Source organism: Vulpes vulpes, chromosome 4, assembly GCF_048418805.1.
Source record: "Vulpes vulpes isolate BD-2025 chromosome 4, VulVul3, whole genome shotgun sequence".
NCBI lineage: Eukaryota > Metazoa > Chordata > Mammalia > Carnivora > Canidae > Vulpes > Vulpes vulpes.
In genome coordinates, this window is record NC_132783.1 from 65,594,508 (window position 1) to 65,615,710 (window position 21,203).

Consider the following 21,203-nt stretch of genomic DNA (forward strand, 5'->3'; position numbering starts at 1 on the left):
TAAAAATAAATTAATTAAATGTAAGGGTTATGTAGACCTTTATTCTAAAAAAAAAAAAAAAAGGATATTTCTACCATAATAGAAATTTACCTATCTCTGCATTTCCCCTACTATTTATAGTGTCTGACACATTACTGTGTATGGGATAGAATAAAGCATGTAAATAAAAGTCTTCACCTGCCTAAATGTGTAAAATACAGGATTTCCAGATTGCTTGGAGCTGCTCTGTCTCCCACATTCATCTTTATGAGGGATCAGCAGGTGGTGCTAGCGTTTCCCTGCAGCCATTTGCCTTTAGGCCATGACTCCTCTACCCTTGGAAGAAATTTCCTCAGAGGTTTACATCATGCAGCTAATTCAATTTAAGACTCAGGTTGAATCCTAAAGGACTATTCTAATCACAGCCACCCATAAGACTCTAGCTGGTGTAAATTGTTAATTTAAATGTATCTTCTATCGTATTTACAATGTCCATTTGTAAAAATGTGTATGTTAAATGCTCGTGGGGGAAAAAACAGAATGACATAAAAAATTTTCAAATTAAATTTGAAAAATCAAATCAAATTAAAATTGTAAAGTATGTTAGTTTAGAGTTTTAAATATATTTTGAAAATATTTTATTTAAATAATAAATTTGTCATGATATATTTATATGGTGTTATATGGGATTTAGAGAAAAAAATAATAGCATAAGATGATTATTTTCATTATACCCAATGGAATATAAATATCACATATCCATTGAATTCTAAATGCCAGAGCAATTTGATATCCTACAACACACATAAATATATATATGTATTTTTTTTAAAGTTGCTGACCCCAGGATCCAACTGTTAAAAATACTTTCTTCTGTATTCAATTATACTTATAAATATTAGTAGGATAATAACAACCAAAATAAAACAATTATTTATGTATTTTGATAATTACTAAGTGGAAAATATAAATTTTTGTTAGAAAAATTTTTAAGGGCACCTGGTGGCTCAGTCAGTTAAGCATCCTACTCTTGTTTTCAGCTCAGTTCATGATCTCAGGGTTGTAAAATGGAGCCCCCCATTTGGCTCTGTGCTCAGCATGGAGTTGGCCTGAGATTCTCTCTCCCTTTCTCTCTGCCCCTCCCTCCACTCATGCATGCACTCTCTCTCAAATAAATAAACAAATAAAATATTTTTAAAAGAGCAATGTCTTTTTAATGAGCTGGATAGGGCTTTTCTTTCATATTGTTCATGTTTCATGGGTAAATATTATATATTACTAGTGTGAGACAGTGTTCACCATCAGTTTTGTTCCTATCTTTCATGTTTTATGTGTAAATACTAAAAAACATGTATATAAGTAGATGGAAATAGTTTGTTAAACAGTATCACTACTTAGAAAAAATATTCCTTTTCTGGGTTTGAATGCCAAAAGTAGCAAAGTGATCAATCTATTTAGTCTTTTACAAAGTAGGAGGAGGTCAGTTTAATTTATTTATTCATTTATTTGAGAGATTGAGAGAGTATGAAGAGGGGAGGAGGGGAGGGCAAAGGGAGAGGGAGAGAGAGAATCCCCAAGCAGGCGCCATGCTCAGTGTGGAGCCCCATTCGGGGCTTGATTTCATGATCCTTAAGATCATGACCTAAGCCAAAATCAAGAATTGGATGCTCAACTGACTGAGCCACCCAGGTGCCCTGGAAGAGTTCAGTTTTAAAAGCAGTAGTGGTGGGGATCCCTGGGTGGCTCAGCAGTTTAGTGCCTGCCTTGGGCTCAGGGCGTGATCCTGGAGTCCTGGGACTGAGTCCCACATCCGGCTCCCTGCATGGAGCCTGCTTCTCCCTCTGCCTGTGTCTCTGCCTCTCTCTCTCTCTCTCTCTCTCTGTCTCGAATAAATAAATAAAATTAAAAAAAAATAAAAGCAGTGGTGGTTAGAGATGACTGGTATGATGTCTTAACTTCAGATGCTTGTATAGGCAGCTCACTTTTAGAACAGACTGTATAAATGGAGGTTGAAAAACTGGAAAATGATCTCTATGGCTTCCTTGGAAAGCCTTCGTATGCTCCCATAATTTCACCTGCCCTTGGCTGGAAAGTTCTGACCTTCTCAATATCCATACGTCTTTCTCTTCATTGTCACTAACAGAATCCCAGTTCTCTTCAGGGTGGTCCTGTACGCAGCCCCAGTACTCACTGTGCCAGACTGCCTTGCATTATGACCCACTTCTTGCCAATGAAATCTAAGTTGAGTTGCCCAAGAGGGTGGCTGTCCTGTGAGCCCTTGTTTTTCTGATAAAATGGGATCAATTCAGCTGGCACAACCCCTGTACTTTCATTTGCTGTCCTTTCTTTTCTTGGAATGCAAATACCACCTCAGGAAGTGTAGCAGCATCTGTCTTACAAACAGCAGAATAAAAATCAGAATGGGGGAATCCATTCACTAAGGAGCCTAGGTCTATGTTGACAAGCCTGGGAGGCTGCACCTGTCCCACACTACCTACATCTGGGTTGTCATTGCATGAGAAAAATATGCCTAAATTGTTTAAGCCCTTGTTGTCAGGTTCTTTATTTCTTGGCTCCAAATCCTAACAGAAACAAAGGGTTATTCTTTTATACACACCTTCGGGAATACATGATTTATTTTTCTGGCCTCAAAGATTTTTGCTAAATGCTGTAGGGAATGCTAATGAACTGTTATACAATCGCATTTACACATTATTATAGGCATTTGTTTTCCTGATCTAAATAAGATAAATTTATAAAATAAATGCTTTGAACACCAACAAAAATATCACAAGGTTTTTTGTAGACAATTCCATCTTTTAATTTTTGTTCTTGGAAATAGCAGGCAGTCAGTAAATATTTTTTCCAACAAGGGACTATAAAGAGTAAAAAGGCCAACTCTAACATTATTTTTTAACTTAATGATAGGGAATTGTAATAAATGTTTGAGAGCAACTTGCGAAAAACTATAAATTCAATTCTAACTGTTCATGAAGTAGTTATTAATCACAGTATTTGGGACATTGGAAATAAGATACAATGTAATATAGTGCTTGAGTGACTGGAGAAACATCATCTGAAATGAGAATGGTGATTTGTGACTTGGGGATTTACTACATTTATGAAAATTTATCAGTGAATTTCATCTACTGCTATCCTAGATGACAAGTTGCCTGGAAATTTCAAATGAATCACAATAATTATTCATTGAGGAAATGACTAAAAGTGTTGGGAGAAATTTCAAAATGGCACAAAAATAACACTCCCAGATATAAAATAATAATAGCAAGATTCCCAAACACTCTAGATATATTATACACATTTATCCTTTCAGGAACTCAAAGTATTAACATGGATAATATTATTTTCCATTTTATAGACAAAGAAACTAAGACGAAATACATTTAAAAAACTTGCCCAAGTTCACACAAGTAATAAGTGACAAGATGAGATTAAAACCGAAGTAGTCAGTGGCACTGACTGTATGGCCAACTCACCTCTTACTCCCAGCGATGAACATTATCAGCACTAAGTAGAACATAGAATGACTATCCAAATGCTCTGGGGAGCACACAAGAGCAGGGAGAGTAGGGACAGTCTAGAGGGAAGCCTGCTCCTTGAAGGAAAAAATGGCAGTTAGCTTCCCATGTCCTATGGTTTTTAGGCTGACATCTTATTTACTGGATGTAAGGAGACAATTCTGGAAAGCAAGGGGCAGAAAGGGCAGAAATAGATATAGTTTGCTTAAGTCTCTAGTTGACCTCAGAAGACATATTCAAAGGGCAGGCTTGAAGTCCCTCAACTGGAGACAAAAGAACAGAACTGAGAGTACACTGAACTTAGCTTCAGGCTTCAAGTCCCACCAAATTAATTGCCTATTCAAATAACAACAGTCACTTGGGGAGTAGAATGGAACTTAGGACCTCTAGGACATCAAGGATGCAATTCAAAATTACTCCCTGTGTAAAGAGTCAGGAAGATGTGCCCCACACTCAAGAGAAAAGGCCTCACTCAAATTTGGGATACACTTGCATAATAAGATGACCATGCCAAGTTATCTACCTGTGTACAAGATAAGACATGGAATGATTAATGAGTGTGCACCAGGAAAAGCTTTACATAGTGGCTGATAGTTTTAGGTCTGCCAATTTCCATTCTTACTTTGCCTATCCAAGTTCCAGGCTGGTGCCTAGGTCAGCTGCTTCATGTGGGACATTGACTCTGTCCTTAAATGGTAAATTTTATTTTATTGTATTGTATTTTTAACACTTTTAACATTTATTGAGGATTCTTGCCCAAATCTGTCAATATCCTAATGGTTACAAACTTTCTAACTCTACTACTCCTTCCAGTACATTAGAGGTGGAAAAAAAATCTCATAATCTCCAAATCCACAACAATAAAACAATGTTGGAAACTGCCATAAGAACACAAGTGAAAAAAAAAAAACTTTTCTAAGAACCACAGGACTATAAATTCAGGAAGGACACAAAAAAATTAAATGAATCAAACTCATCAAATTATATACATTGGATATATAGCTTTTTTTTATGTTACTCATATTTCATTTGAGTGGTTTTAAAACAAGAATCATGCCAAAGAAAATCATGATTTTTGGCTTAATCCTGAGTTAAGAATATTAAGAATTTGCCCACAATGCATATGGCCTCCTATATACAATGGATGATTTAATATACAATTTAAAATCCAATACATTATGAATTCATGATTCAGAAGTACCCTTAAATATTTTTAAGCAGTAGAAACACACAAGATAGTTACAAGTGGAAATAATACTTGCAAAGTGTTCTACATTATTATCCCAGAGACACACCATAGAGGTCTCAGGTTATTAAGAAAACATCAAAAATGTTTTATATATTAAGAGTATGCTTTTGGGAGTGGAAAAGAATAACAGCTTTCCCTTTAAATGATAAATTTTAAGATAGTCCAATATCAAGGGCTTCCCAAAGACTATTTGATTATTTGCCCAATAACGTGTCTTCTCATTATTTCACTAACACTTACTTGTGTTCCATTTATTTATTTATTTATTTATTTATTTATTTATTTATTTTTAAATTTATTTATTCATGAGACACACACACACACACACACACACATACACACACAGAGGCAAGAGACACAGGCAGAGAGAGAAGCAGGCCCCATACAGGGAGCCTGACGTGGGACTCGATCCTGGGTCTCCAGGAGCATGCCGTGGGCCGAAGGCAGCGCCAAACCGCTGAGCCACCCAGGCTGTCCTGTTCCTTTTAAATATTCAGCAGAAGGCCTTCCACGAAGAGACTGCTACTGATACATAGATGAACTAAGTGACCCATCGTATGGCCATCAGCATCACTTCCCCAGCCAGCCCCAAACTTGAGCAATGGTCTCCTGGGTAAAAAGGTAATGGTAGTTAAAAGAGAAGACCTGCTTGGCCTCAGAAAGGGGACCTACCATTAACAAGTCAGTAGCCATTGCTTTTTCTAATTTGTCTGCTTTGCCAGTAATAACCTGCCCCGAATTCCTGACATGGCTCCAGGGACCAGGCAGTTTTCTGGTGGCAAGAAAAATAATTATGCTGGAAACCTTCCATCATCGAGAGGGCCAAGATTAATGTTGAATCTGTTATCTTGCCTTCAAAAACAGAGGAAAGCAAGGGAATAAAGGAATTTTTAGAGGTGATAAAAATGTTCTATATTTGGATCACGGTGGTGATCATATGACTCTATACACAGTTGACCTCTGAATTACATGGGTTTGAACTGCACAGGTCCACTTACATATGCATGGGTTTTTCCCAACAAATAATGTACAATACTGTAAGTGCATTTTATCTTTCTTATGATATTCTTAATAACGTTTTCTCTAGCACTCTTTATTGTAAGAATATGGTATAGAATACATAGGACATACAAAATATGTGTTAATAGGCTCGTTGTTATCAGTAAGGCTCTGGTCGAGAGTAAGCTATTAGTAAGTAGTTTTGAGAAGTCAGAGGTTTTTTTGACTGCATGAGGGTTTGGCACCCCTCACCTCTGTGTTGTTCAAGAGCCAATGCAAATTGACCAACAGTGCCACAGTATGTTTTGGCACTTCTTGCAAGATGCACTCTGGGCTCTAACCAGCCGGAAATACATGCTGCCATCTTATTAACTGCCAGAGAATACAGATCTCAGAACAAAACACCGAAATGGAAGTGAAGCCTCTCACCATTTTGCCTAATGACTCACTCTCAAAATTTTTGTTCTGAATTCCCATGTGACTGAATTCTCTTGATCTGGGGGTATTAGTACTAAAGAAGGAATACTCATACTCAAGGTTTTGATGAATGGAAAGTTAAGACTGCTACTGCATCATTAAAAGTGACTAATATGACTAAGGAAACTAGAAAGAAAATAGTATGGGGGTGGGTGAGCTCTGGTCTCTCCAGACTCTGCCTGCTTCCTTTGATCATTAGTCACTATAGTCAGTATTGGTGATGTTACTACCATGCTGGGCAAGGGTGGTTGAAACTGGAAGAAATTCTTGCATTTACATGGCAGGTCATGGAAAACCACTTGACACTCAAGCTGCATCATCAAAGTCTCAGGTCTCTCAGAACTGAAGGTTTGGGTTAACCTAATGCTCAAAGAAAGTGAACTAGTGAGGTGTTGACCAAGGTCAAACAGCCTAAGGCTAGAACTATTTATAGAAAGCCCTGCCATGGACATTAGTGGAAAACCCCCAGGCTTGTCCTCCGACCAGATAAAGGAAGATAGTTCTAGTGTTGTGCACCTATATCATATTAATATTTCATGTTTATCATTTAATATTAAACTAAAAATCATTTCCGGTTGCTGAATATAATTCTGAGTATAAAACTAGGTTTATCATGTAACATGGCTGACTCTCTCTCTACATTCAAAATCTAGATTGCCAAATTTCAGGTATGCCTCCATGAGATTACTGTAGAGGTAAAGGAGAGCCTCGAATTTTTATTCTATTGCTTATTTCATGTATATCCTTGCTTTGCAGTGGAAGTAAGTCCAAGGGAAAGCAACTGTGAACCTTGTCTTGGTTATTGTTCTTGGTTCTGGGTAAGGAATAATGGCAACATGAACTGAATGGAAGAGGAGGAAATCATCAACACCTGCTATGACCTCTTGCCCAACTCAAGAAATGAACACTAATGGCCTCCGCCACTATACCTTTGCTTGCTAGTGAAGTATCTGAGGAATGAATAACTACTACCACCATTTTATTAAACAAATTATGATTTACTATATTCCCTACACTATACCTTTTATTCCCATGACTTATTTATTCTGTAACTGGAAGCCTGTAGCTATTCTTTACCATTTTATGGTAGTGGTTAAATATACCCATGGTTTCCAGGGTTATTGTGATCTGAGACAAAATCACAGTGAACTAGCAGAGGAACTTAGGTCAAACTGACATTCTAGCCCAGGAACACAGGATCTCAATGACATTATTGAATCTCAAGGCAGTAGCTGAATGTGACTTAGAGTTGTCTTTGGTTGGGGAAGTAATGTGCAAACTTGAGATTTTATGTGTGATAACGAGATTATGTTAGATAAAGCCATCTTTTAATATGTGTGAGTAAACATAAATGGGGGAGTGGGTAGTCAACACATATAATTCAAGAGAAAAATCCTGGGATGGCTCCTTGGCTTGCAGCAATTCTCCCTATTAGAAGTTGTCCCATGGGATGCCTGAGTGGCTCAGAGGTTGAGCGTCTGCCTTTCGCTCAGGGCGTGATCCTGGCATCCAGAATCGAATCCCACATGGGCTCCCTGCATGGAGCCTGCTTCTCCTTCTGCCTATGTCCCTTCCTCTCTGTGTCTCTTGTGAATAAATAAATAAAATCTTTTTTTTTAAAAGGAGTTGTCCCTGACACCCATGAGTGGATTGGCAGCACTTGTGCCTTCTTATGTTAACTTTGGATCTCTGGTTCTACTTGAACAGAGTCCATCAAGTTCTATCTCTTAGAAACTTGGAAATTTATGAGAGGTGCACACAAATTGTGGTCTCTGGAGCTGAGTCATGCTAATAGCCCTGCTATAGAAGAAAAGTCCACAAACAGAGCTCTCTAGAACATCTCTTGCTGTAGCTCTTCCCATCAAGGCTCAGTTCTTCACTTCTTCCCTGAATTTGGTGATATACACCAGTAACCTCTATTTTTGCCTGTTGAACTACCTAGAGTCAGTTTCGGTTATTTGTAACCAAAAGAACTATATAGAGAACAGAATTATAAATGTATATAGATTAGACTGATGTTATTTTATAATAGACTTTAAAGTTCTGAAAATTCTCCTGAGGAGTTTATGTATAGGTAATAATAACTAGTCTTTACTTCCATCTCTAGCTCTGCACTAGGCACTTACCCTGCAATAACACATGTCAGCACAATGGCCCTCTGAGGCAAATATTATTCTTTAAAAAAATTGAAGTACAATTGATACATAATGTTACATTAGTTTCAGATGTACAACATAGTGCTTTGACGAGTCTCTATGTTATGCCATGCTCCCCACAGGTGTGGCTACCATCTCTAACCATACAACATTATTACAATAATATTGATGGGGCACTTGGGTGACTCAGTCAGTTTAGTGTCCAGCTCTTGATTTCAGCTCAGGTCATGATCTCAGGTTTGTGAGATCGAGCCCTGTATCTGGCTCTACACTCAAGGGGAGTCTACTTGAGGATTCTCTCTCCCTTTTCTTCTACCCCTCTCCCTTCTCACACACTCTTCTCTCTCTAAAAACAAAACAGAAAAAAACAATACTATTGATTATATTCCCTATGCTGTACCTTTTATTCCCATGACTTATTCATTCTGCAACTGGAAGCCGGTACCTTCTACTCCCCGTCATCAATTTTGTTCACTCTTCTACCTCCTCCCCTCTGGCAACCACCAGTCTGCTCTCTGTAGTTCCAGGTCTGTTTCTACTTTTTGTTTGTTGTTTGTTTATTCATTTGTCAGAGGAGTATTGCCCTACTCTATTTTACAAATAATTGTAGCTCAGAGAGGAAAATTAATTGACCCAACAGCTCACCTCTAGGTAAATGGTAGAAGTGGGATTAAAAATCAGGAACTCACTTATATAGTGAGTGAATGAACCAAGATTCAGTCCAGGACTTAGCAACTCTAAAAGCTATAGGTTTAGCTATTAATTTATAATTTAAAAAATATCAATTGAATTCCTAATGCAATAGGAGGTAGAATGCTGTAGACATCAACAGCTTGGGCTCTAGGACCAGAGCTTCTGTATTTGAATCCTGGCTCTCCTGATTTCAAGCTGTGTGACCTTGTGAAAGATATTCACCTCTCTGCCTCCACTTTCTAATCTTAAGGTAGGAATGGTAACATAACTACTTAATTGAGTTGCTATGAAAAATAACTCAGCTAATACACTTAAAGTGGTTCAGGCTGTCCTTGGCACATCAGTGATAGCTATTTCTATGCTGGGAGCAATGAGTAAGTCAGGAAATATTTCTGCTTTCATGTGCTGTGGGTGAAGATAGGGAGGAGGTTTCCTATTTAGACAGGCTGGCCAGGGGGAGGCTCCTCTGAAAAAGTGGCATTGCACCAAGTCCCGACTCTTGCAAAGAAATAAACCATACGGAGATTCTGGAGATGAGTATTTGGAGAAGAAGGAATAGCGAGTGCAGGTTTTGAGGTGGGGGAATTCGGCATGTTCAAAGAGTGGCCCGAGGGGCTGTGGTAGAGTGAGCAGGTAGAGATGTGGTAAGACAGGAAGTCAGAGAGGTATGGGGACAGATCCTGAAAGGCCCTAAAGGCCTGGGCAAAGAGTCTGGATCTTTTAAAAGCACAAGCAGGGGTACCTGGGTGGCTCAGTGGTTGAGTGTCTGCCTTTGGCTCAGGTTGTGATCCTGGGGTCCTGGGATCCAGTCCCGCATCTGGTTCCCCACAGGGAGCCTGCTTCTCCCTCTGCCTGTGTCTGCTTCTCTCTGTGTGTCTCTCATGAATAAATAAATATAAAACCTTTTTTTTTAAAAAAAAAAAAATAAAGCACAGACAGGGGCAATCAGAGAGTTGAGAACAGAAGAGTGACATCATCTGATTTTAGGTTTCAAGAGATCAGTCTGGCTGAGGTAAGACATCCAGGGGCTGATACACAGAGGCCAGGGGCAGATTCAGATAATTGGCTGGGGGCTAGTAGTAATTCAGGCAAAAAATGATAGCATCTTACATAAAGGTGGTAGACACAGAGGTGAGGAGAAGTGGTCCAATTCAGGATATGTTTTGAAGATAGATCGTTGAGAATTTGCTAATGGATTTGCTGTGTGCTATGTAGGGAGAGAGAAATTAGTGACTTCAGTGTTTGGTTCCCATCAACATGTGGGTGCGATTCCTTTAAGCAAGATAGGAGATATTTCAGTCTTGATCCCTTTAGAAGAAAGAAATTGTACCGGTTATTTTTTTTAAAGATTTTATTAATTTATTCATGAGACACACACACACACACAGAGGCAGAGACATAGGCAGAGGGAGAAGCATGCTTCATGCAGGGAGCCCAATGTAGGACCTGATCCCAGGTCCAGGGACTCCAGGATCATGCCCTGGGCCAAAGGCAGGTGCTAAACCACTGAGCCACCCAGGGATCCCTGTACCGGTTATTTTAACAGAGGTAACTTAATATTAACATTTTAGTATTTTAAAAAGCCCTAGGTACTAAATAACTGAAGAGGCAAAATGAGCACTAAAGTATCACTGGGGTTGTGCCCACGGGAAACAGGTACCACTCGCAGGGCTGGGCAAAGTGGTGGGAATGATGATGCTTAGCAGCCTGGCCTGTAGAGCCAACAGTAAGATAGGAAGGGGAGCTGCATTTTGCTATCATCTTTCAGCTTAGAGGAAGAGCCCTGAAGAGTGAGGAGCTAGACCTTTGAGAAGGAGGAGAGAGGTGGATGGTGCTGCTGGCCATTCTATCAAGGTACAATGACATCTGGAAAAACCTCAGGCTGGAATTACTGCTGGTGTTGGAATGAACAGCGGCTCAGTGAAACAGCACTGTCAGGGTCACAGCGACAAGAGGAAGCCAGGACAAGAAGAGATGGCAGACCAGAAGCAGGAAGGGTCCCCTTCCCCAGCCCCCTGCAGGTGGAAGTCTCCCTTTAGCACCCTCACTGGCAGAGCCTAAAGGAAAGAGGCTCCCAGAGCAGGAAGGGGGTTGGTGGAGTCCCAGCCCAAGCATCATAAAATAGTTGCTAGAAGGGTGGGGTCAAAGCTGAGAGATATCTTAACAACCGACAGAGAAAACTTGGTTGGGGGAGAGGGCATATTTAGAGAGGGAAGAATTCAGAATTCTCTTCCACAGTTCTATTATGATGAGATGTAGGAGACAATGGATTGTACAACCAAGACATCAAAGAAACACTGAAGCCAGACATAGACATTTTAGAATCAACACTTGCCATGCCTGAGTTGTGCTTATAGACAAAAGAAACCAAAGTCAGGCCTTAAAAGCTGGATCCTCAACATCTATTACTCTCTTTACTGAGCTATAAAAAGCACACTATAATTGTATTTCCATAGGTCAGTTCGGATCATTTTTTCTTTTTGCTTAAATTTTGATAATGTGGGATCTAGAAAAAAAGGGGAACAATCTAGATACAATCTTTTCTTCTAGCAAAATATGTTTAGGGCTTGGTATAATAGTAGAAACAATGTGTAAATGTCCTCTAATCTGTGATCTTGCTTTTGGTATGGGTTATTTGAAATAAGCCCAGAAATATCACTGCCTTGATTTAGAGAATCAAGATTTCTGTCCGTGGCCTTTCTGTAAAATGTAGCATTGCACAAAAAACTGGAAACATTCATAAATTTCTGTAACTGAGCCAAAAAATCATATAACATGTATTAATTAGATATTTTCTATTTGCATCATTATCATTTTAAAGACCTTAAGACACTTTACAGAAGTTCCAAGTAATGAATCACTGTGCGAATCCTAGACATTGGTAGAAGGAGAGGTTGTAATTCCCTCCTATTATTACGGAAAAAACAGGACAGGGATGCCTGGGTGGCTCAGTGGTTGAGCTTTTGCCTTCCGCTCAGGGTGTGATCCTGGTCCCAGGATTGAATCCCACATCAGGCTCTCTACATGGAGCCTCCTTCTCCCTCTGCCTGTGTCCCTGCCTCTCTCTCTGTGTGTCTCTCATGAATAAATAAATAAAATAAAATCTTAAAAAAAGACAAGGCATTACATACCTTCCAGAGTCCTAAGGATTACTCATTTTAGGACTTAGACACACTGAGCATGCTTATAGTTCTGACATTGGGTTTATGTCAATAAACCAGCCCACCAAGAGTTTATGACTTGGAAGATTGAAGAGTCTGCTAAGAAAGAACTCATCCAGGGAAAGAATGCTGGCACACAGCTATGCCTAGTATTAGAGCCCTGGTCATGATAGGGCATGGGCAACTGTGGAGTATGTCTGCCTATAAGCCATTGCTCTGACCTACCTCCATGGACTCATCTCTGAATTCTTCTAGGCAGAGATGTGTGGCCAAAAAATTAAGATTTTTCTTGGGATGTCTGGGTGGCTCAGTCAGTTAAGTGTCTACCTTTGGCTCAGGTCATGATCTCAAGGTCCTGGGATTGAGCCCGCGTTGGGCTCCCTGCTTGGTGGTAATTCTTCTTCTTCCTCTCCCTCTACATTTCCCACCCCATCATTCTCTCTCTCTCTTTCAAATGAATAAATTTTTAAAAATTTAGGTTTTCTCAACAAAACTTTGTAAGACATTTGTTTTTCAACTAAGCATTTACTGCTTTTTTTTTTCCTGTCCAGTGTTCCTTATTCCCTTCTTCTGTTAGCAGTGTTTTCTCTCTGTGCAGAATTGCCCCACATTATCTTTTATAATGACTTAATGATGCTTTCAGTCTCTGTGTCTTATCTCCCAGCTGCAGTGATTGATCCAACCTGACTCAAACTGGGACAAATTTTGTCTTTGGTAAAATTTTGTGTATGTAGGTTGCAAGAGAAGTGCTTCGTCTCCTCTGAGATGGCTAAGTTGGAATGGTATAAATATGGGTTGCTCTGAGGCAGTTTCTCATCAAACTCATCACACTCACCCTTGAAGGCAATCTCTTCATAGTTACAAGGGAATGAGGATAAGAGAGAGAGATGCAAGGTTTTGAAAGGGTCAAAGATAAATAAAGACCAAGGAAGGGGTGGTGGAGAGGGTAAAAGGGGAAGAGAGAGAATGGGGAGAGATTGATTCTAACATTGTCAAGTCGCTAAAGACTCTAAAACCATATAGTAGATTTTCTGGTCACATGTGAACTAATATATTCCCATTGTCTAAGGTTCAGATAGTTGCTTAATAGAGGTTAAAGTGGAGGAAAGGGATTTTGCTATAATACCGGAAGTATTTGGCTCAATGGGGCCTCTATAGAATATGGCCAAGCTCTAGTACCTCAAGTGCCCTGGCACATTAGCAGCAGCGTCAGAGAGATACATCCAGAAGCACTCTAAAGGCAGAGGCAGAGATCAGGGCCTTAAGAATTGGCAACTGTTGAAACAGCTTTGAAAGTATCAAGAGGTAACAAAAATGGTTAGAAAGGGCATAGAAAGCTTTAGTAGAAGTGGAGGAAGGGCACAGCGCCTTTGGCATGCATGGCAGTGCCCTCACCATTGACCAGACATGGCCATCCTCATGAAATTGGTAATAGTTGATGCACCATACTGGCTGTAGGCAAATTGCCAAAAGGAGACTGAGCAGAGTTCAGATGAAGAGAGAAAAAATGAGCAGACATCATGTGAAAGCCTAAGTGAGAACTCTCTGAGGCCTCATGAAAAAGATGGGAATGGAGGCAGGTCTTTGAAGTGCAGGCAGTATCAGTAGTGGCTCTCACTGTATATGCAATCCTGCATTTACACAGACTGAAGAGATCTGAGAAAAATGAGTCACATGAAGCTTTGCTTTCTTAACTGGCAAAAGACACACAAAGGAATGATCATGCTAAACGTGAGAACCGTGTGCTCATCTTCAGTCATATAGGGAGACAAGACTCATTGAACCGCTGGATGAAATGGGAACAATAAAGCTAGAAATAGGCACTAAGACTGTATCCTTGGGAAGAGTGGCAAAAGCTGAGCTGGCACCAAGGTCAGGAACAGAGCCAACATCTAGAAGAGCAGGAAAATCAGACTGTGAGGAATAATCCAAGGACAGAGCTCGCCATGGCTGGCAGAAGAAGCAAAGTCTCCACTGTCCAGACAAATTTACTGTGGCAGGGTCACTTTAGATTCCCTGTCTGGGAGGCCAGATTCGCAGGATTCAAGGGCAAGAGTCTCAACCCAGAGTCTGGGAAACACATTTTTCTCCTAGCCACATGTAAAAGAGAAACATTTCCAACTTGAGAATTAAAAGACAACTTTCAAATTTCATCTTTCTAGTTCTCTACTGAAGCTATAAAGTCAGAGTATTTGTTATTTTTGATTATGAGGATAAAATAAGATAAAGCACTTGGAAAGCTGAGAGCTTTAAAAAACTAAAAGATATTTTAAAAGTGTGTAAGTCACTGTAATCAGCATGGTACACAGCACCCTGCAACCTGCACAGCTCCAAACTTGGGTGAATGCTATGTCTCTCACCTTCTTCCATCTCTTTCCCCTCTCCTCTTAGCCTCTGCTCTTTCATTTCTTTCTCATATTACTCAAGCAAGCCACATATAGTTGGCACATTCACATCCGACACACATACAAGTACATGTGTACACACACACACACACACATCATGGTTAACATTCATCCAATCTGCATGGGTTTAGGAGTGGCTATTTATCCGTATTCTGATTGACAGTTTTCTTATAGTACCACTGGTCAAAGTCTTAACAATGTTATCCAACTTACTGTATGCATTTTGGTTTCTTTGTATGTATATGTGCTCACACAGACACACAGTTTGTTTTAAAACTTTTAGAAAAGAGATGGACCAAATTGAGCTATCCCTACTATCCCCAACATACTTCCCACCCTCACCCTGAGAACTTTTCAGTTGAAGTTGAGAAGTAGTTTACTGCATAACTTGTTCTAGAATATCCTAAACAGAACAAGTATTTGTATAAATAATGGAACTGTGAATGGAAATGGTATCATTGGCATTATTTTACAGCTTACTGGTTGTTGACAGACACTTAGGCCATCGACAGGAGAGCATTAAGAGAACCTAGTGTTTGGTGGGCAATGTCCCCTCTCTAGGCTGCCCTTAGCTTAAGTGGAAGTTGAAGTTTTTCAGAAATTCTATTATGTAATACTTAGAGGAAATCACTCTCTTTGCATTTCTGTGAATTTTTATGTGATGTACAGATGAGGATTTTGTATCTTTGCTCACATATAATGCTGATAAAGGATTTAATTTAAAGAGTTTAGTGAATGAACCCATTAACTGATGTGAGAAAACTCTTGATGAGTCAAATATTTTGGATCAGGGAATTCGATACCATTTTATGTTGCTTTTAATTAGACCAGACACCGTGAGACATGTTTCAATTTACAGCTATCACCACAGTCAATACAATAAAATGGATCCTGGTAGTAAGAACAAGTATCCCCGTGTTGTCCTGAAGAAGATAGTGGTGCCAAACAGCCAATTAATTGTAGCAGTGCTCTGTAAATAACTACTAGTTGTTATTTTCCTTCTGAAAACTCATTATTCTAAAATGTAAAAGAGTAATGGATGATTCAGTGAAGGAGAGAGATTCCTGTCATTATAAAAATTCTGGATGAAAATGAATTGAGCTGGTAAACCTTACTTACAGGAAAAACATTAATATTTTAATGAAAATGTAGAGAACTTCATTTTACTCTGAGGAGAAATGGAATTAATTCTAAATGAATGTTGACTTTGAAAAAATGATAATAATAAGAGGAAATATGTAATACATGAATACATTCTAACTACCTAAAAGAAGGAAAAGGACCTAATCACCCAAATTATGTAAACTGACTCAAGAAAAAATAGAAAATCTCAACAAACATATACCAAGTAAACAGAGCTGATCAGTAATAGAACCTTCCAATAAGGAAAAAACTAGAACCAGATGGCTTCACTGGTGAATTCCACCAAACATTTGAAAAAGAACTAATAGCAATCCCTCCAAACTTTCCAAATAATAGAAGAGGAAGGATCATTTCCCAATTCATTTTATGAGGTCAGCATTACCATAATATCAAAACATCACAAGATAAAGACATCACAAGAAGAGAGCATTACAGACCAATATCCCTTATGAATGAATACATGATGCAAAAATCCTCAACACAATTCCAGGAAGTTGAATTCAATAGCATATTAAAAGGATTATGCACTATGACCAAGTTGGATTTATCCTATGAATGCAAACATGGTTAAAAATGGAAAAATCAATCAATGTAATATATGGCATTGATAACAAAGTAAGAAACCACATGATCATCTCAATTAACAAAGTCAAGACTTTTGAAAAAAATTAGCACTTTTTTCTGATAAAAACTTTCGGAAATCTAGGGACACAAGAAGACTTCTTTAATATGATAAAGAGCACTGTGGTGAAATATCATAAGGAAACATCATACCAAATGGTGAAAAACTGAAAGCTTTCCCTCTCAGATCAGAAATAAGACATTATTTCTGTCTCAGTGATGCCTTCACTCATCATTGCTATTCAACATTGTGCTGAAAGTTCTAGTTGGAGCTATTAGACAAGAAAAAGAAAACACCCAAATTGGAAAGGAAGACAGAAAACTATCTCTATTCACAGGTAATATGCTCTTACATACAGAAAATCCCAAATAATCACAAGGAAAACTACTAGAAGCAATAATGAATTCAGCACAGTTACAAAGTACAAGATTAACACTCAAAAATGACTTAGGTTTCTATACACCTACAATGAACAATCCAAAAAGAAAATTAAGAAAACAATTCTATTTATGGGAGTATCTAAAAGAATATATATCTAGGAATAAATTTAAATAAGAGGTGAAAGACTTGTGTACTGAAAACTCCAAAACGTTGCTGAAGGTAATTAAAGAAAATCTAAATAAATGAGAGACATTCCAACATTTATAAGTAGGAAGGCTTACTATTGTTAAAATATCAATAACACCCAAAGGAACCTACAGTTCAACTCATTCCCTAGCAAAATTTCAATAGTCCTTTTAGAAGGAAGAGAAAAGCCAAACCTCAAATTAATGTGGAATTTCAATGGTCCCCGAGAAACCAAAAGAATCTTAAAGAAGAACAAAGTTAGAGGACTTAGACTTCTTGATTCCAAAGCTTACATCAAATCTATACTAATCAAAACAATGTGTCACTGACAGACCAATGGAATAGAATGGAAAGTCCAGAAGTAAACCCACACATCTATGGTCAATTAATGTTTGACAGGGTGCCAAATCCATTCAATGAGGAAAGAGCAGTCTTTTCAACAAATGGCACTGGAACAACTTGATTTTCACATGAATAAGAATGAGGCTGGACCCTTACCTCACACCATATACAAAAATTAACTCAAGGGCTACCTGGGTGGCTCAGTTGGTTAAGCATCTGCCTTCAGCTCAGGTCATGATCCCAGGATCCTGGGATGGAGCCCTGCATCAGGTTCCCTGCTCAGTGAGAAGCCTCCTTCTCCCTCTCCCCCTGTTGCTATTCCTGCATGTGCACTCTCTCTCCTTGTCTAATAAATAAAAATAAAATCTTTAAAAAAGAATTAACTCACAATGGATCAATGACTTAAACTATAAAGGCTAAAACCACAAAACTCTTAGAGGAAAATATAAAGCCAATTCTTTGTGCTTTTGGATTGGATTCTAGATATAACAGCAAAAACAGAGGAAATCAAAGAAAATAGATAAATTGGGTTTCATTAAAAAGTTTTTTAAAGGACTTTATCAAGAGAACAAAAATATTCTACAGATTGGAAGGAAAAATTTGCAAATCATATATTACGACTCAACAACAAAAAGATAAACAACCCAGTTTTAAAATGGGCAAATGATTTGAATAGACATTTCTCCAGAGAGCATATACAAATGGCCAATAAGTGCATGAAAAGATTCTCAGCATCTTCAGTCATTAGGGAAATGCAAATAAAAACTGTGAGATACTACTTCATGCCTATCATTACTAGAATAATAATTCTTTAAAAGTGGAAAATAACAAGTGTGAGTGAGAATTTGGAGAAAATGTGATTATTGTACATCACTAGCAGGAATAGAAAATGATGCAGCCATTATGGAAAACAGTTTGGTAGTTCCTCAAAAAGTCAAGCAGAATTACCACCTGACCTGGCAATCTCACTTGGACCCCAAAGCACTGAAAACAGATACTTGTACATCCATGTTCATTGCAGACTTATTCATAAGAGTACAAATGTGGAATCAAATCAAGTGTTTGTCAGCAAATGAATACATCAACAAAATGTGGTACATACATTACAAGGGATATTACTCCATAAAAAGGAATGAAGTTTTGGTACTTGCTACGATTTGTCTGACATTGAAAATATTATGCCATGTAAAATAAGCCACACAAAAGACAGATATCGCATGATCCTACTTATATGAAATACCTGGAATAGGCAAAGTCATAAGGACAGAAACAGAAAGACTGGTGATTACAGGGGGTGGGGGAGGGGAATGAGGAGTTTCAGTTTAATGGTTACAGAGTTTCTGTTTGGGATGATGAAAGATTTTGGAAATAGTGGTGTTGATTACACAACATTTTAAATACAATTAATGTCACTGAATTGTACACTTAAAGTGTTGAAGATGTAATATTTTATATTATATATATTCTACCACAGCAAAAATGCCTCAAAGATTGTGTGCAAAATGGATCATATCCCTACATGTAAACGCAAATCTCTACAACTCCTAGAAGAAAACATAGCAGAAAAATCTTCATCACAAAGATGTCTAAAATAGTTCAAAAAGCATTAAAAATAAAAGAAAACAAGTCAAAAATGGATGTTATTAAAATTTAAGACACCTGCTCTTCTAAAAACATCATTAAGAAAAAAGCAAGCCATACACTGGGAGAAATTATTTTTAATGCAGGTACTAACCAAAAACTTGGATCCAGAATATATAAAGGCCCCACACAAATCAATAACAAAAAGACAAACAATCCACTTAAAAATAGGCAAAATACTTGAAGGAACTTCCCAGAAAGGTGTATACCAATAAGCAATAAATATCTGAAAATACATTCAACAGCATTAGTCATCAGGGAAATATAAATAAAATTATAAGGCAATATCACTACACAACTATTAGAATGATTACAATTTAAAGCTTGAAGAGAACAATTGTTGGCATGGATGCAGCATCTAGAATTCTCATAAATGCAACTGGGAATTCCTGCTATAATGCGTACAACCACTTGGGAAAGCAATTTGGCAACTTCTTCAAAGTACACATACCATAAACCCCAGAAATTCCCTTTTTGGCCAAGCTTTACCCAGGAAAGATGAAATTGTGTCCTTATAAAGAGTTATACACAATTGTTCACAGAAATTCTATTCTTCATAGCCCCAAACAGGAAACAACCCAAATGTCCATTAGTAGGTGAATAAATGCACAATTGTGGAAACTGTGATATATCTACACAATGGAATAATACATGGCGGTGAGAGGAAAAAATTTTTGGTATCATAACAATAACATAATGCTGAAGGGAAAAAATTTCAGGCGTAGAAGAGTTCATACTGGATTATTTCATTTAATGAAAGTTGTAGAAAAGATAGCAAGAAGATCAGTGGTTGCCTGGGGTGGAGAGTTGAGGTGGGGAGTTGACTGGGAATTATCACAAGAGAATATCTTTGGGTGATGGAAATGTTCATATCTTGATTCTGGTAGTGGTTGTATAAGTATACATATTTGTCAAAATTCATCAAAATATATACATCAATTGAATTATATATACATAATATATATTTTAATAAAGATAACAAAAACTTGTGTCATGAAAGAAATGAAGGCTCAGAAACATTCTAGATTAAAGAAGGCTGAATAGAGGTAATAAACAAATGTAATACTTGAAACTTATTTCGATCCTGGTTAAAAAAAACATAAATAATATATTTAGAAAAAAGATTTTTAGGGATCCCTGGGTGGCACAGCGGTTTAGCGCCTGCCTTTGGCCCAGGGCGCGATCCTGGAGACCCGGGATCGAATCCCACGTCGGGCTCCCGATGCATGGAGCCTGCTTCTCCCTCTGCCTGTATCTCTGCCTCTCTCTCTCACTCTGTGTGTGACTATCATAAATAAATAAATAAATAAATAAATAAATAAATAAATAATAAAAAAGATTTTTAAAAACATATAAAATATCTTTGAACTGAGCCTGAGGGTAAATGGGCAACCATTATACAATTCCATCAACTTTTCTGTATCTTGGAAACTTTCATAATAAAATATATGGAAAATAAATATTTACAGGCTGCCTGGGTGGCTCAGCAGTTTAGCACCTGCCTTTGGCCCAGAGCATGATCCTAGAGTCCCAGGATCAAGTCCCACATCAGGCTCCCTGCGTGGAGCCTGCTTCTCCCTCTACCTATGTCTCTGCCTCTCTTTCTCTCTGTCGCTCATGAATAAATGAATAAAATCTTTTTTGAAAAAACGAAAATAAATACTTAATGTAGGGCCAGTCCTATGATTTGCAATAATGTGAAAAAAAATACACAGCAACAGGCCTGAAACTTCCTCCAGTTGCAAACTTATGGGTGGTGGAACCAAAGGTAATTTTTAATTTTTCAATACTTCTCTGGATTTTCCAAATGTTATATATTACTTTCACAAAAGAAATGGTTTTAACTTGAAAACCTTAAAGTATAAGTAGTCATTTTGTTTCATGATTGCAAACTAAGACCCAAATCCAATTTTAAGTACATATATGCTTTTAGGATTCAAATCACACCAGGTCAAAAATAGTAGCTGAGTGATTGCATGAATGAATCAGCTATTTCTAAATCTTACCTATAGGCCATATGTGAAAATGTTTCATAAGTGAAGTTGTTTTATTATTACACATTATTACTTTCCATACAAAGGCAATATGAAAGAAGTTAAGTGGTCATAAAGATCTACTTGCTAGACCAAAAATGATTTTTGCTGATTTACACGAAAATTATCAGGACTCGTTTTATACGTTATAACCTGCAGGAGCTTTGTCTTTCCTCACTGCTCCACTGACAGCACTG

At 38.0% G+C, this 21,203-nt stretch overlaps 1 long non-coding RNA gene across 1 annotated transcript in view; it reads left to right on the forward strand.

Annotated features, from left to right (window-relative positions):
- The first annotated feature begins 1,642 nt into the window (after positions 1-1,642).
- Positions 1,643-21,203, forward strand: part of LOC112927351 (uncharacterized) — a 45,209-nt gene continuing 25,648 nt past the window's right edge. The window contains exon 1 of the long non-coding RNA XR_012001080.1: positions 1,643-1,668. This is a non-coding gene — a long non-coding RNA (uncharacterized lncRNA). The remainder of the gene's footprint in view (positions 1,669-21,203) is intronic.